The sequence below is a fragment of the Balaenoptera borealis genome (assembly GCF_965194805.1).
Source record: "Balaenoptera borealis genome assembly, chromosome: 17".
Taxonomy (NCBI): Eukaryota; Metazoa; Chordata; class Mammalia; order Artiodactyla; family Balaenopteridae; genus Balaenoptera; species Balaenoptera borealis.
Genome location: NC_138876.1, coordinates 20,425,748 through 20,444,299, shown reverse-complemented (window position 1 = coordinate 20,444,299; position 18,552 = coordinate 20,425,748). Strand labels below are relative to the sequence as shown.

The 18,552-nt window shown below is 41.3% G+C and overlaps 1 protein-coding gene across 2 annotated transcripts in view; it reads right to left on the bottom strand.

The window, feature by feature from the left end:
- Positions 1-5,474: 5,474 nt before the first annotated feature.
- SAMD12 (sterile alpha motif domain containing 12) overlaps positions 5,475-18,552 on the bottom strand; it is a 488,950-nt gene continuing 475,872 nt past the window's right edge. For both annotated transcript variants that reach the window (XM_082364474.1, XM_082364475.1), the window contains exon 10: positions 5,475-17,184. The gene's annotated coding sequence lies outside the window, so the exon portion shown is untranslated. The remainder of the gene's footprint in view (positions 17,185-18,552) is intronic.

Below are 18,552 nucleotides of genomic sequence, written 5' to 3'. Positions count from 1 at the left end.
TACAATCCTTCATGTCTGTCGGTGCCCTAAGAGAAGACACCTATCCCAAATCCTCAATAACTTTCCGCGCATCCCGAAGCCCCTTGTCTGTTCTGTAGAAAGCTTCCAAGAGATCAAATACAGCGGAAGAAAAGAGATTTTCTAATAGCTGAGGAGAACCCTGTTAATTTAAGCTTTTCCCAGCACATAGTGATGCTATTCTCTTTTGCGCGTGGTGGGGTGGTGGTTTTTAAGGAGCTGTCTCTGAGGGATAGATGACTAGTAGAACTGCCAGCTGTCCCAGCTGTAGATGAGAAACTTGAGGCAGGAAATGACCTTCTTTACCATTAGTACAAGATGGTTGGTCCACCCTTCAACTGCCCTACCACACCCCAGCCCCAAGCTCCCCCCAGGGAGCCTCACTGGACAAATCAGATAAAGAGCTGGAGTCCCTCTAAAGGTCTTCCAGGACCACAAAGATGTGCTCACTCCCAAACAGTATTTCTGGTCCAAACCAAGCTCTCTGGCCTCAGAGCCTGAATTCTGCTCTACAGAGAACACCACCCACCCTCTTCCCCAGCCTAAGTCACAGGGGCCTGGCCAAGCTGGACAAACAGTTGCCTAGGGCAGCAAGCTGTTTAGTGATTGTTTATTATGGGAGTGACTGAGAGCGAGGGACAGACACTTCCCAGCTCTCCCCAGGCTGCAAAAACCTCCAGTGGGTGTGGACAAAGGGCATGGTTATAACAAGGCAGGGTGAAATGATCAAGCGGAAAATTTTAGACATTTGTTGTTTCAGATTTGTTTTTAATAAAGGGGAGAAGGGGCCTGGGTGGGACATCACTGTACATTCCTGAAGTCTCTCCCTATCTCTGGCCTGCCAAAGATGAGGTAGCTTTTCCAGATTTGACTTGTACCCCCTGCACAATTTGGACAGGCCTGGGACAGAGATGAGATTGCAGTCATCTTCCACATGCAATGACAATGATACAGATAAATGCAGTGATTGAAACCACATGTGACCCAGGGCTCCCCCACAGCCTGGGGTGCTGAGAGCAGCCACGCAAGGCAGGGATCCTTCTGTTGAGATCAGGGTGCAGATTTTCTCAGCCCTATGGAATGGGGCTGTAGGGATTGCAGCCCCTCTATATCCTGACAGTTGTCCTGTGTGATCTTAGTAGGAGCCAGCTACTGCCCTTGCTCTTTTGCATCTCTTTCTGCTTTGACACATTTTTTCTTGTCTTGCCTAACCATTACTGATTCCCTCATCCCACGCTCCAGGGATACCCAGCCCTACTGTCACATTCCATAGTGGTATATACTGTGAGAAAAACTTTGGTACTGAAAATGAGAGAAAATTTGGATTCAGACCCCAGATCTGTCATTTACTAGTGCCTTGGGCATGTGGTTTAATCTCACTGAATTTCAGTTTCTCGTTTAAAAAGTCATAATAATAATATTTTTCTGAATCTGGAAACTGTAAATTGCTCTACATGTGTAACATTTTTTGCCTAAGTTCCACATTTCAAAAACCAACTGGAATCTTACGTAGCCCCTTATGGAAAAGAATCTTAAAAAAAAAAAAAAAAAGTGGGTATACGTATATGTATAACTAATTCACTTTGCTGTACACCTGAAACTAACACAACATTGTAAATCAACTATACTCCAATAAAAATTTTTTTTAAAAATCATCTTATCCACAAATCCCCAACATGCCTCAACAAAATGAATGCTCCTTTTCTCTATTACCCTGCCCATTTATTCATTCTTCTATTACTGCCTTTATTGCATTAGAATTATTATTTATATGTCTATCCCTCATCTAGACTATGAACTCAACAGAAGTATGATCTGTATGTCTTATTCAGATTTTTGTCCCGAGCGCCTAACCTGACACCTGGAACAAAGTAGATGCTTCAATAAATGTGATTGCAAACATGGGGGGGAAAAAAAAAGTAGCCCCCTATGATGGCATCATATTGCATCTCCCTCGGTTTTATTTTCTCCCGAGCCCTTCTCATTAGCTGAAATCCTTTGTTTGTTTGTTTGCTGTCTGTATTTCTTCACTGTAAAAGGAGCTCCCTGAGAGCAGGAACCCTATCTGTCTTTCTCACTCCTGAATCCCCAAAGCCTACGGTAGTTCTGGCACTTAGGTGGCGCTCGGTCACTGATTTGAATGATGAATGAATTACTAAAATTCTACTTCACCTCAGCACTTGAACATGCTTGAAGAGAAAGGCCTCCATTGTAGTCTCTCAAAGCAAGACTGAGTCTCTTGTTCAAGGTAGAACTATTACAAACCAGGAATATCTTAACATAAGGCAAATCAGTCCATCGTAAATCCTTTAACAACGTATGTCAGATCATGTAATTCCTCTGGTCAAAGCCCTCAAGGGATCCCTATCTCAGAATATGAGCCAAAGCCCTCACGAGGCCCTGTAAGGTCCTACAGGATCTTCCCTAACTGCCCCCACCTCTACTCACCAGACCCCTTTCACCTCATTTCCTGCCAATAACTCTCTCCCTCCATCCCAATCTACCCACTCTTCTCCAACTAGGCTGGTTTCCTTGCTGTTTCTCATACTTGCCAAACATGCCCCTGCCTCAGGGCCTTTGCACATGCTCATCTCAGCTAGTATGCACCCCAGTATCCACACTACATACTCCCTCCCTTTCTTTAAGTCTCTTCTCGATACCACCTTACAACTGAGGCCACCTTTGACCTTCCTAAATAAAGTAGCAACTCCTCCCCAGTTTTCCTATCCCCTCAATTGCTTTATTTTTTATCCTTAACACTAATCGACACCTGTATACTATATATTGACTTGTCAATTTATCATTTACCTGTTGCATCTAGAATGTGAGCTCCATGAGGCAAGGACATGGATTTTTAGTTCATTGCTATATCCCCAGCACCTATGACAGGGCCCATCACTAAATAAGTATTTGTTGAGCTAATTAATTATTTGAGCCCATTGTCTGTAGGGCAAATGGAGAATATTCAAGGCTAGAGTTGTAGTATCACACACACACACACACACACACACACACACACACACACACACACAAAGCTAAAGCTATCCCAGTGATTCAAGCCTTGCTTAATTTCCTCTTTCAGGAGTAATTTTTCCCCAGGGCTGACTAAAGACCTGAAAGCAGCATGGCACACATGAAACCCAGAAGATGTGGATTCTCATCTTGGCTCTGCCACTTACTTTATAACCTTGAATGAGTCACTTCTCCCTAAGTTTTGGATGCTTATTGATAAAATCAATAGTAACTGTAATATAATGTATATTGTGCTCAGTTCACTGGGTTACTGTGAGAATCAAATGAGTACAAACGGATAATGGATGAGAAAGCCCTTTGCAGTCCACAATGTATACGGCAAATGTAAGATCTGATTGTCACACTCTTGGACAATTATGGACACTGGTGCATGAGATCATGTTTGCAAGTCAACAGCATTACATACATGAAATATCACCCACCAAACACTCAACAGTTTCCAGATGCTTTATAGACTCTGGAATGGTCACTGACTATTATAAGCAAACGGGGAAAGGGAAGAAGGGAAACTCACCAATGGACAAAAAGCAAAGAAGACTTTTTTGGTAATGTATGAGGTACAAATGCTTTTCAAGGGTCTATAATTATATCTGCTGTAGGAAAAAATAATTGACTCCAAAATGTAAAAACAAACTAAAATATTGAAATTAAAAAATGCTTAAATTCTCTAAAATGTAACTTTAGGTTGACTGTCAAGGCAACCCAATTGTCATAAAGTTATACATAATTTTTATTTGACGTGGGCACATTTTAATGTTTTGGTGATGTGTGCTGGGTGGGGTCTCTAACAGTAAACATTCCAGGTTCCCAGAAAGGTTGGGAAACTCTGCTGGGTATGTGCTGATTGCTTATAGGAGGTGGGAAAAGACAAGCAGGCCAAGGAAAATTAGGGCATCGTGGAGGAGTGGAGAGATTCTCAGCCAGGACGGGAGCCCGGGTTCCAGTTCCTTCTCTGCCTGGAACTCAAGGAAACCCAGAGCTGGTGGTTTCTGAATGCCAGGCCTTAAGTGTTTCATCTGAAAAACACAGAGCAGGACTTGGTGATACCTTTCCACTTGAAACAGTCAAGGCTGCCCTGTGTAGACCAAGGGGGTAGAAGAGAGAGGGGAGGTGCTTAGGAGGGAGGAAGGGGGAACTCCACTGAGAAGGGAAGGAAAAATGGAGTGGAAGTGAGAGGCTCTTTCAGGCCTCCCGCCACCTGCCCGGCAGAGCAGCCAAGCAGGAAAACTAACCAAGGGTGAAACAAGGGCGATTCTAGTGAGGATGTGTCAAATCCCGAGCCAGGTGCTTTGTACACATTGTCTCTGCGACCCTCCCAAGGTTCCTAGGACACAAGTACTATCCCTATCTCCTATTGCAAATGAGGAAATGAAAACTCAATCCTGGCAAGGGGGTCCCTGCAATTCATTCATTCATTCATTCATTCCTTGAATGAATATTTATTAAGCAGCTACCCTGTGTAAGGCGTGGTGCCAGACACTGAGGGTATTTGTCTATAGTCCTTTGTCATTTACAAAGCGCTTTCATGAGAGGACTTTTGCTTGAGCATCCCCAGAACCCTGTGAGTTAGGAAGAGGGTATTATCCCTATTTAACTAGTGAGAACATAAGGCTCTAGTTCGGGCTTTCTCAGCTGGGGGACTGTTACTATTTTGCTGAGCATTCATTCTTTATTGCAGGGGGCTGGCCTGTGCATTGTAGGATGTTTAGCCACATCCCTGGCCTCTACCCATTAGATACTAATAGCACTCCCCACTCTCACCTGCATCGGCAGTTGACACTAAAACATCTCCAGACATTGCTAAATGCCTCTCCGAGACAAAACCACCCCTTGTTGGGTGACCCATTATCCCAATTAAATGATTTACCCAAGGTCAGCTGATCTCCAAGTGGAGAACTTAGAATTTGAGCCTCATCTTCCGACTCCATGCCAAGGCTTTGCCCCAACACTGCAGCTGCCTTTAGATAATCTAACTGATCTCCCTTCTGCAAGACAAGCAGATCAAAAAATCTCATAGGCATTCATTGAAGAAACTTTTATGAAGAACTTCATATGTGCAAGGCACTACACTAGGCACTTGGAATCTGCAGTATAAAAAATAGGTGGGGTGTCTGCTCTCATTCTACTGGGGGAGATAATAAAATAGCAAGTAAATAAATAAGCAGGATAATCTGAGATAATTCTAAGGAGAACATAATGGATAATTTAATGGCATAGATTAAGATGAGGAAGAGCAAAGAGGCTCACCTTAAATGGGATGGTCGAGAGGGATAAATCAGGAGCTTGGGATGAACACACACACACTACTATATATAAGATAGATAACCAATGAGGACCTACTGCATTATAGCACAGGGAACTCTACTCAATATTCTGTGATAACCTATATGAGAAAAGAATCTTAAAAAGAATGAATATATGTAAATGTATAACTGCATCACTTTGCTGTACACCTGAAACTAACACAACATTGTAAATCAACTATACTCCAATAAAATAAAAAATTTTTAAATAGGATAGTAGGTGAGGAGCTAACATTTTGGCTGATTCCAACTGATGAGGAAAGAGCCCTGGGAAGAGTATGCCAAGCAAAGTGTCTGGCCAGTACCCAGGTCCTGAGGCAGAAGTGAGTCTATTTTCAGCAGGCATTAGAATCACTGGATGGGTTGGTTCAAACACAGATTGTTGGGGCCCATCCCCAGAGTTTCTGATTCAGTAGAGTTAGGGTGTGGCCCAAGAATTTGCATTTCTAACCACTTCCCAGAGGAGGCTGATACTGCGGATCTAGGGACCACGCTTTGAGAACCACTGAGTTAGTGCATCAGCGGAAAGGCTACTGTTTCTGGAGTGTTCTGAGTGCAGGGAAGAGGAGCAGGAAGGAGGTCAGAGAAGTTGCAGGAACTTTAGCATGTCCTGGCACTGCAGGCCAGGCACAGTATTGGGATTTTATTTTCGGAGGGGTGGATAAGCTTTGGAGGATTTTAAGCGGGGGAGTGATAGGATCTGATTTCCATTTTTAACAGCTCCCTCTAGCTGATAGTAGGGCAAAAGTGGAAGCAGGGAGTCAAGTTTATATATCTATAACATATTTTTGAAAGTCTTTATTCCTTACGGTAACAATTATTGTAAGCCAGGATAGCAAGCCAGGAGAGAAGGGGAACTTTAAGTCCTGTTTTCATGATACAGAAACAATGACAATCAGAGTCAAGCCAATAAGCCTAATCGCTGGACAATTAGCCTGTGATTGCTAATTAGGCAAGATAGCCTGCCTTAGTATTTATCAAAACTGCACATTTAAACTGAAAATTTTCTCCATGATCTTAACTCTAGTGGTTGATATAGTCCAAGTCATATATATTTATATTTAGCAGTTTCGTCCATGTGTGTTTCACAACTTGGAACTGGCAGCTATTTTCAGTGATAGGACATCCTCTTGCTGGTGAGTGTTTTCTGAGGAACAAATGGTGACAAAGGAGTTGCCCTTATCTCAGTCTGGATGCCATCCTAGGAGCCTTATAAGAGTTTTACTAACCCCTGGTGGAAGGCACAGATGCCCCACCTTGCTGGCTTGTCTTGGTAGCTTCTGTTTTCTCCCAAGACTTTCATTCCTTTAACAATTCATGTGTCACACAGTCCAAACTCCAGGAGGAGAAACAGACATGGAAAGAAAGAATCACAATAAAAATGGCTCCATGGTATAATTTACTAGAGGAGGAAGTTGCTAAATTTGTGTAGGTCCCTATTAACATTTGTACATCCATTTATAGATGAGTAACTGAGAGAAAATGAGAAATGGAAATGTCAACTATTGAAGGTGATGAAATCAGGAAGACACCCACAATTCAAGCCAATTTTCCCCATTAGATTGTAACATTCTTTGTTATGCAATAGTCTGTCAAGTTCTCTTCACTACAAAAAAAAAAAAATTCAAACTTCTGATAACCATTAGAATCAAGTTTGTCTTCTATCTAACAATTGAAAAATTTGTATTCTCTGACACTTCTATGCTACTCATGGTGCATAATTATTGATGATTGCAGTGATAACCAAGAGAGACACTGTAGGATCTTAAGGTAACTGCCAACTCACTCGAGGGAGGTTAAATTATGTCCAGTTCTATTTCAGTGATTTAAATGCATATCATGATTGTCAAAATCATTTAAAGTTGGTGGTCCATGTATAGTATATGCGGTAACTTGTAATTAGCATGGTCATAATATGGACTATAAAGCTAGCTATTTGAATAATGCTCCAAGGTCATTCTTTGGTCAAATTTCCTCTATTTCTATGAATCCTGGATTCTTGAGGTCTTAAGAGGAAGTCTCCAAGCCAGTTTCAGGGAGACTGTAGCCTTTCTAAATAGGTAAAAATACATACATACATCTACCGAAGTCTGCATGGCTGGGGACTGCCCTCTGACCTAGATAAACCATCATTCTGAAAACTTGCCGTCTAAACAAAGAAAATCATTCCTCAAATTATACACTGTACATAATGTTAAGTCCACCCCAGTATATCAACCTCCCAGCAATTCTACCTCTACTTCTGTCTCTTCAGACGCTTCAGTTCTTCATTTCCCAGAGACTGACCCCATTGTGGAAGCGCAGACAGCTCAGGAACCTTAAGAAAAAAAAGGTATGAAGAAGACTCATATTTAAATATATTTCAATATATTTATATGTAAATTTCAGCATAGGCTTTGTCTCTTTGAAAATCTGAATATTTAAATGTCACAAAAGCAAAAGCAGACTAAAAATATACATTCTGGCTTTAATTAAGCCTTGAGAAGGGAATTGCCCACAGAAGCATATTCTCACTTTCCCTAATTGTTCTCTTCTACTGGGAAGCAGCCTCCCCTTGCTGCTGGGCCAATAATTCCTCACCACACAGGAAAATGCAGACTTTAGTCCCGTTGAAGAGTTGAGAAGCCTGGTTCCTTTCTTATTCTTTTAGGCCTGTGGAGGCTTGTTGTTGATGGGAACCCCCAGCCAAAGATTGCTCGAGGAGCAAGGCAGCCAGACCCTGCTGTTTTGTAAAACTGCCCCTCCCACCTAGTTACAGCCCCTCACCACCACCCCGACAGACAGCTTCTCCATCTAAGCTGAGATCTGACCTGTCACCGCTCCTTGGCTTTTCTGATCTTGGAATCCCTTGCAACAGGAACTGCCAATTGCTGTAAATTACAAGCTGCCTTGACGAAGAGAATGTTAATCCTTTGGGGGCTTAGGAAGAGACCACCAATCTTGTTTCTGAGGGTGAGAACACTGACATCCATTGGAGGTGGTGGGACACTCCACTGCAGTCCTGACCACCTTTCTTCCGAACAACAGGGGACCCCTGGGTAGGGGGAAGGGCCCCCGTGAATGACCTACAGCTGGTCCATCGCCCAGCTCCCATTTCGTGGACATCCTCTCTTAAGAAACCTTTCTGATATTTCCCTGTCTGGTCTGGTGTTGTCATGGTGTCACATAGCAGTTCAGCTGTGTACATTTCTATTTGTGCAGAATATTCACCTAATGAGCTGCATTCCATTGGGGGCAGGAGAGTAGAGTGGTTAAACCCAGGAGCTTTGGAACCTGACCACCTGGGTTCAGTCATGATTCATCTGCACCACACTGGCTGTGACTTAAGGCAAGTTAATCAAGGGCTCTAAGACTCAGTTTCCCCATCTGCTCTCCCAGATGATAATAGCCACTTCAGATGTATATGAAATAACGCATATAAAACATTTAATAGAGTACCCAGGACCTAGGAGGAGGTACTTAGTACATGTTAACTGGTATAATGGCCTCCTACTCTCCATCTCTTCCCAGTTCTCCAGCAGCCCCTTCGAATTAAAGTGACTTGGTTTCACATTCTGTTTTTCAGCAGTTTTGTCTTCCAGAATTTGAATTAATGTCCTTCGTGATTAAGATTGGCATTTCAGCAAATGATGCTGAAGTGTTACAGTGGCTGTGAAGGGACATGTCCATTCATCCATTTATCCATCAATAACAAATATTTATTGAATGCCTACTATGTCCCAGGGAGGGCACTGGGGGTGTGCCATGTGAATACAACAGACCAACTGTTAGCCCAGAGGGACCGTGAAGGCTACCCAGGGAGACACACAGTAAATAAACCGATTAAGTACGTTCCAGAATCTAGTGCTGTCCAGGATATGAAAAGTGCATTGAAATGGAGACGCTATTTAAATAGAGTGACCAGGAAGACCCCCCTGGGGAGGCATGTGAGCAGAGACATGAAGATAAGAAGGAGACTGTGCTGCGAGGAGGAGGTGGGGGAGGAAGCTTTCAGACAGAAGGAAGAGCGGATGCCAATGAACCAGGCTGCCTTGTTAGGAGCAGAAAACAGGACTGATGGCTAGCGTCTTGTGAACAAGACACCAGCTCCTGTCTTAGGAGGCTATTTGTGGTGATAGGTTTGCCAGTTTTCCACATAAAAAGGAAGATACTGAGACTAAGAAAAACTAAGGTGAGGCATTGAGGGCAATCAAGCCCATATCCCTCCAACTACCCCATTTATTAAGCCTCTCCTTAATGCCTCCATGGACAGGCTCCAGAAGTCAAGCTCAGCATTTTAACCTTTTATTGTGTTTATTCTTTTCTATGCCCATCTCCTAGGACGACAGTCCCAGGAGAAGTGAACTATGTCTTATGCATCTTCGTAACTCCAAGATCTAGCACAATGCCTCACCCTTAGTTGGTGCCTTGTAAATGTCTGTCGAATGAATGAATCGTCACTAAATGTATTGTACTCGATGTTGTCAGGCAATACATTAAGTGCTTTAAATATATTAACACAACTAATCCTCTTTACACTACCTAAAGGTATGTACTACTGTTAGTGACATTTTACAGAAGAAATGAAGGCACAGAGAGGCTAAGTAAACTGCTCAAGCTCTTACAGCTGGGACGTCGTTGAGCTAGGACTGGAACCCAGGCAGCCTGGCTCTAAAGCCCTCACTCTTAATTTAGTCACACGCAGTGCTTCTCAAACTACCTTGCATGAGCATCACCTGGAAAACATGCTAAAATACACATTCCAGGGCCCCACGAGCAGAGTTTCCAATTCAGTAGTTCTATTAGTTATCTATTGCTGTGTAACAAATTAACCCAAGATTAGAGGCTTAAAACAGCAAACATTTATCATCTCCCAGTTTCTGTGAGTCAGTAACAACTTAATCAGGTTCTCTGGCTCAGAATATTTCATAGGCTCCAATCAAGATGTGGGGGGCTGGTATTTCAAGGCTTAATTGGGGGAGACAGTTCCCTGCTCACTCATGTGGTTGTTGGTGGACCTCAGGTCTTCATTGGCTATTGACCAGAGACATCAGTTTCTTGCCCCATGGGCCTCTCCAAAAGGGTACTCACAATATGGCAGCTGGCTTCCCTCATAGCAAGCGAGTGAGTGACAGAGCTCATCCAAGACTGTAGCCAAGTCTTTCTGTAACCTCATCTAGGAAGTGACATCCTTTTGCCTTGTCTTAGAGATTGCCTACAGAGGGAGTATGGGGTGGGACCCAAGAATTTATATGTCTACCAAGTTCTCAAGTGATGTTGATGCTGCCAGTAGAGGACCACACTTTGAGTAGTACCAGTACACTATAGTGGAAGGAAGGGAGGGAGAGAAGGAGGGAGGAAGGAAAGAAGGAAAGGAAGAAGGGAGGGAGGAAGGGAAGATGAAGGAAGGAAGGAAGAAAAGGAATGAAGGAAGGAAGGGAGGGAAGAAGGGAGGGAGGGAGGAAGGAAGGAAGGGAGGGAGGGAGGAAAGGAGGGAGGGAGAGAGGGAAGGAGGGAGGGAGAAAGGGAGGAAGGAAGAAAGAAGGAAACAAAGGAACCAGTGAACACTATCTTTGACTGTATCATATATTAGTTACATAGGGCCTTTTCCCACCCTAGCCCATCCTCACTGCCACCTGTATGCCCTAGGCGCCTGTCAAAAACTGTCAAGAAGGTAACTATGAACCTAGAAAATCAGGTGTCCACTCTGTCACTCCTTGGAAAAGGATGGCTTGGCCCAAAGTGGATAAATCCTGTCTTCCACTTCCCGTAAGTCTCACCTCCAGGAGATACAAAATATTTCCCTGATGGCCCCCAACCCTGCCTAGTGAGTTCCAGCCTCACAGAGCAAAGAGGGGTAATTTTGAGAAATTCTCTTTCCAGCTTCCTGCTTTTGAGAAGGCATGAACTTCCTGCTTTTGAGAAGTAAAGAGGAATGAACTTCAAGTGCTCTTCCTGCCGAAATTAAACAAGACCCTCCAGCTGGTCTTCCCTTGGAGCTACTTCTCTGCCCTTGCTTCCCCTTCCCAACCACTGGCTGTGCTGGACCCCCTGCTGCCTGGTAGGGGGGAGGGGGAGGGGCGGCTCCGGAATGCTGGCCCCAGCTCTTGCTCTCACTGGCAACTCCAGAAACTTCGTGCAGCACACTTTCCCTTCCCCGCCTGGAAGGAGGAGTGTTTGCTAGCTGAACAGCTGCTCAGGGTACAGGGAGGCGAATGTTACTAAATATATGTTCTCATTGTACATTGGTGTGTCAAGAAAAATTCTCTCTCCATGCTCTCCACTTGGGTGTTCTTTTAAAAAAAACTCCTTAGGAGCACAGTGTACCCCTAAACTCCTGTCCTCACCCCCTGACTGAAGAATCCAACTGCTGCCTAATTCATTTCTCTCCCCACATCCTTAACATAAATACCCCCTTGTCACATTCTGACAGCTTCTGGTACATTCTGACAGCTTCTGGTACATTCTACCAGTCCCACTACACAAACCACTTGGGTCTCTGGGTCTCTTAGCCTTCCAGGCTTCTTTCCAACACCAGTCTTTCTCAGGGTGGAACTCAGGGTAACATGCTTGAGATTGCCAGGGAAGAAGTCTCTTTAAAATGGAGGCGGGTTATCCGTGGTGTTAGTGCCGTCTGTCCTTTCTGTCCAAATCATAAATCAATTTCCAGAAAACTATAAATGTATTATATGTACTACACGTATGTGTGTGTGTAGCATATGTGTGTGTGCAGAAGTAGGGCCTTGAATCAGATCATTAATATTATGTTGATTGAGCTGTTTCTATGAGGAAGCCCAGTGACTGATTTGAATGTAGCACTGAGATCCTCCCCTTAATTGAAAAGAAAGTGACTTGCACCAGTTGGTCTTTTAAGCTAAGGTGGGAAATTGATTTTTAAATATATGAGGCCCAGGCTCCTAAATATTCTCTTAGCCGCCAATATGGAATTGACTTAGTCCCACAATTGTTCCCACTATTCCCTTCACACCAATCCTTACCTCTTCTTTCCTTTACTCACATTGGAAGCCAGAATTCCCCTGCATACCCAGCACATACTTGAATGCAAAAAATTTTTGTTGAATGAATGGCTAACTGGATAAAGCCATATTCTCAAGAAAAACTAATTAAAATAAAATGGAGTAGATATATGGTTCATGCTGTCTTGCTTTAAGACCAACTAATTTACTGAAATCTGACCAAAAATGGATCACTTCAGCCATGTTTACTAATGCTGTGGAAGGAATCTGTTTTGAACGAAAGGCTCCCTTTATTGAATCCCCTCCGTGTGAAGTTGATCATTTCATTTGACATCACACATTCCTGTCCATGTCTCTGTAGTAATGCTTCTCCCATCTTATTTCAACTGTTGACTTAGACAGTAGAAGTCTCAGAAGGACTGTTAACTTCATAAGGACAAGTCTGATCTATTTTTCACCTCTGTTTCCTGGACACCTAGCACAGTACCTGACACACTGTTAAGTGCTCATAAAATTCATGTGGAATGAAGGAAGGAAGGAGTGAGTGAATCCCTAATTTAATGTAATGTACATTTACCAAGAGGTTTGGGAAGAGAAAAGAAAAAAATGTAAGTTAAAGGTTTGGAAACAAATACATCTTGAAAATCAATCAGCTTGATAAATCATCTTCGAAATGATACAGGCCAATAGGAGAATGGGATTTTTGTTACAATAAGTTGATTTTCATTCACTTTTCAGTGCTGCTTATAATCAGGAAAAGGAGGCACACATCTAGAATTGCTATCTTATTTCTGTAAGCCCATTTGCCTTATTCTCAATAGGTTTACTACTGTCGAGGTCTCATTTTCAAGACTAAACCCTTCACCCAAGTATTCAATTTATTTGGCTCTAGGGAGAGGTCATTAACTATCCCAGAATGAGTGTCCCTACAGTAATGAAGTGGCCCCATGGCCAAGCAGCCAACATCAAGTTCTGCAACTCAGTCATCTTTTTGGCCCTTTCCCAAGTCTCCTGTAGGGGTAAGGCCTGGAGGCAACCTGCCGAGGCCCAAGGCTGTAGGTACATGTGTGCTTCTTCCGGCTTCATGGCCAATATCATCAATAAACTATTTCCCACTTTAAACCTCTTAAAGGTTTCTTTTGTTGGAGACGTGACAAGATGAAATTTACTATAAAACTACACTGCCAAAGAAAACCAGTTTTACCCTTTAAAACCTGGAATGATTGTTTCCTCCAACAACTCTGAAGTCTGAGAGTGATTCAGCAGCATTGATATCACCCGTGGGAGAAAAGGGAGCCTTTATCTCCTCTTCCTCTTTCTCTTCAAACTACGGATATGTGTCTAGCCACCAACAATGTGAACACGACTTCACTGGCAGAAGGGATCTACTCTTCTATATATTTCTTGTCCTCCTGCAGGGACTACTTCAGTGACCTACAGGCAAACAGTAAATGATATATCTTTTAAAGTTTCTAATTTTGCGTCTGAAATGATTATAAAGAGCAACCTTTAAAAAACAGATTAACAAAATATGATAATAGCAGGGGAGGGATTATACTTTTTCTTTCTTTGGCTAGTTTCTGATGTAAGGAACAGCACACTCAAACTCAAAGTGGTTTAAATAAAATGTCTTATCATTAGCTTCTCACTTAACGAGTGGTCTAGAAATTGGCTTTGGTTGGTGAAGCAGGTCAGCAATATCAATAAGAATCCAGGGGGAAGGGAGAGAAAAACAACTAATCACATACAAAGGAAACCTTATAGGAGTTTCAGCTGATTTTTCAGCAGAAACTTTACAGGCCAGAGGGAGTGGCAGCATATATTTAAAGTATTAAAAGGAAAAAGCTTATAACCTAAAATCCTCTATCAGGTAAGGTTATCATTCAGAATTGAAAGAGAGATCAAGAGTTTCCCAGATAAGCAAAAACTAAAGGAGTTCATCACCACTAAACTGGCCTTATAAGAAATGTTGAAGAGTCTTCTTTAAGTAGAAAAGAAAAGGCCACAACTAGAAATAAGAAAATATACAAAAGGGAAAAATCTCACTGGTAAAGGCAAATATATAGTGAAAGTAGTGGATCAGCTTCTTAAAAACCTAGTATGAAGGTTAAAAGACAAAAGTAGTACAGTCAACTATAACTGCAAGTAATTAAGGGATACACAAAATAAAAAATATAAAATGTGACATCCAAAACATGAAACGTTGCGGGGGGGGGGGTAGTAAAAATATGATGCTTTTAGAATGTCTTCAAACTTAAGCGAATACCAGCTTAAAATTGAAGACTATATATACAGTTGATATATATGAACCTCAAGGTAACCACAAACCAAAACCCTACAAAGGATACATAAAAAATGTATGTACAAAACTCAAGACTCCATCAAAAAACAAACTAATAAATTAACTCAGTAAAGTTACAGGACACAAAATCAATATATAGAAATCTTTTGCATTTCTGTATGCTAACTACAAACTATCAGAAAGAGAAATGAAGACAACAATCCCATTTACAATTTTATCAAAAAGAATAAGATGTCTAGGAATAAATTTAACCAAGGCAGTGAAAGACCTGTGCTCTGAAAACTATAAGACACTGAGGAAAGAAATTGAAGATGACACAAATATATGGAAAGATATATCATGCTCATGGGTTGGAAGAATTAATACTGTTAAAATATCCATACTACTCAAAGCCATCTACATATTCAGTGCAATTCCTATCAAAATACCAATAGCATTTTTTCACAAAAGTAGAACAAATAATCCTAAAATTTATATAGAACCGCAAAAGGCCCCAGATAGCCAATGCAATCTTGAGAAAGAAGAAAAAAACTGGAGGTATCATGCTCACAGACTTGGATCTATACTACAAAGGTATAGTAATCAAAACAGTTTAGCACTGACACAAAAACAGACGCATAGCTCAATGGAACAGAAGAGAAAGCCCAGAAATAAACCCATGCGCCTGTGGTCAATTAATTTATGACAAAGGAGGCAAGAATATACTATGGGGAAAAGATAGTCCCTTCAATTAATTGTGGTGGGAAAACTGGACAGCTACATGCAAAAGAATGATATTGGGCCACTTTCTTACACCATATACAAAAATAACTTCAAGATGGATTCAAGACTTAAATGTAAGTCATGAAACCATAAAACCCCTGGAAGAATACAAAGGCAGTATGCTCTTTGACATCAGTGTTAACAATATTTTTTTTGAATATGTCTCCTCCGGCAAGGGCAACAAAAGCAAAAATAAGTAGGACTACTTCCAACTAAAAAGCTTTTGCCCAGTGAAGGAAACTATCAACAAAATGAAAAGGCAATGTACTGAATGGGAGAAAATATTTGCAAACGGTATATCTGATAAGGTGTTGATATCCAAAATACGTTAAGAACTCATACAACTCAATATCAAAAACAAACAACTGGAGTAAAAAATAGGCGGAAGATCTGGAGACGTTCCCCAAGAAAACATACAAATGACCAACGGCACTTGAAAAGGTGCTCAGCACCACTAATCATCAGGGAAACACAAATCAAAACCACAATGAAATATCACCTCACACTTGTCAGAACAGCTATCATCAAAAAGACAAAAAACAACAAGTGTTGGTGAGGATGTGGAGAAAAGGGAACACTTGTGCACTGTTGGTTGAAATGTAAATTGGTGCAGCCACTATGGAAAACAGTATAGAGGTTCCTCAAATATCTGAAAATAGAACTAACATATGACCCAGCAATTTCACTTCTTGGGTATTTATTTGAAGAAAATGAAAACACTAAGTTGGAAAGATTTATGTACCCCTATGCTAATTGCAGCACTATCTACAATAGCCAAGTTATGGAAGAAATGCTTGTCTATTGATAGATGAATGGATAAAGAAGATGTGATATATATATATATATATATATATATATATGAGATATATATATGTGTGAGGACCTGTAGGGTATTATGCTGAGTGAAAAACGTCAGAGAAAAGTAAATACCATATGATTTCACTTACATGTGGAATGTAAAAAACAAAACAAACAAACAAAACAGAACAGAAATAGAATCACAGATACAGAGAACAAACTGGTAGTTGCCACAGGGGAGGGAGGTGGGGGGACAGATGAAAGAGGTGAAGGGGATTAAGGGGTACAAACTTCCAGTTAATAACTGGAAGGTACAAACAACCAGTACATGGGGATGTAATGTACACATAGGGAATATAGTCAGTATTGTGGTGATCATTTCATAATGCATAAAAATATTAAGTCACTATGTTGTACACCTGAAACTAATAGAATACTGTATGTTAGTTATAACTCAATTAAAAAAAAAGAATCCACGGTTTCTCCAACTTCCCATTTTGCCATCTTTAATGTGTCGGTAAGGTCTGCAATAATGCCACAGTACGGCTACACCAGCTCTAGGCATTTTGTTCTCACATAACTCAAACAAAAGCAGAAAGAAAGAGGAGCCACAACAGCTTCTGTCTGTGCCACTCTCTTTCTTATTAAAGAGGAAAATTACACAGAACACCCCCTCCCCAGCATTCTCTTTACATTTCATTGACCAGAAGTGGGTCAATGTTACCAATCACCAGCAAAAGAGAATACAATGACCATGGTTGGCTGTATTAGTCTGGGTTCTCCAGAGAAACGGAATCAATAGAGAAAAAGAATATATATGTGTATATAATTATATATATTTGTATTTTTATATATAAAGAGATTTATCAAAAGGAATTGGCTCACGTGATAATGGAAGCTGACAAATCCCAAGCTCTGCAGTCAGCAAGCTGGAGGCCTAGGAGAGCTAATGGTATAAGATCCAGTCTGAGTCCAAGTCTAAGTCTGAAGGCAGAAGACCAATGTCCCAGCTCTAAAATAGGCAGAGAGAGAGAATTTTCTTTTACTCTGCCTCTTTGATCTAGGCAGGCCATCACTGGATTGGATGAGGCCCAACCACACTGAGGAGGACAATCTGCTTTACTAAATCAACTGATTCAAGTGTTAAATCTCCACGCTTATAGACATACCCAGTTTAACCAAATATCTGGGCACCCCATGGCCCAGTCAAGTTGACACAAAATTAACCATCACAGCAGCTTAGACTAAGAATAATCCAACAGAGCTGAGCCTACTTTTCCTAGCACGTCCCTGCTCAATAGACAAACAAAATTTGGATTGTGTTAACAAGAAAGAAAGGTGGGATATTGGATAGGCCACAGATAGTTTATTTTGCAGTTGTTTGTGTGCTTATGAAAATTAAGCTTTTAAAAGTGGGTTAATGGACACTAAGGGGGGAAAGTGGCGGGGTGGTGGTGGTGGTGGGATGAATTGGGAGATTGGGATTGACATATACACACTAATATGTATAAAATGGATAACTAATAAGAACCTGCTGTATAAAAAAATAAATAAAATTAAATTAAAAAATAAATTAAAAAAAAAAAGTGGGTTAACCCCAAACCCCAAACAAGTTTGGATGACAGTCGTATGATTGTCTCTCTGGGACATCATAAAACAAGATATATACTATTGTAGAAAATTCAGAAAGTGTGGATAAGCAAAAAGATGATAAAAATGACCTGATATTCCATTATCAAGTGACCACCAGTGTTAAAATTTCCTTACATACACTTCCAACATTTTTCCATTCATATTAACACATTTTTAAAGAAAAGTGAGATCATATTGAACAATACTATTTTGCAATTGAAAATCTCTCCTACACTGTACTTCACACATTTTTCCATATTGACCTATACAGCTTTACTGCATGATTTTTTTCTTTTTTTGCTTATATAGTTGTTCCACATTTTGCATAAGCAATCCCTTATTGGACATTTAACTTATGAAGATATTTCTACATAAAAAGGGACCCTGTGGTTCAGAACTTTGCAATATTCAGAGTTTCTCATACTCTGGTGAAGGCTCCCCATTTATAGCAGTGCACCTGGTTCCAGCAACTGGGGAATGCACAATTCTAGAGTGTTCTTTCGATTTCTTTGAATACCTTCTTCCTTAGCGTGACATTATTAGTTGTATGTGAACTGCTCCTATCCTCAACTAAAGTTTCCAGAGCATTAACAGGATTGAAGACCCATTCCCTACAACTGCTCCATACCAACTCTTGAGGCAATGGCAGGGGAACCTGGCAAAATGCAATACTGTTAGCAGGGCTCATAGCGAGTTTCTAGAACAAGTACTTCTAGAAACCTGGATGGCATCCTCTAAGCCCCAAATT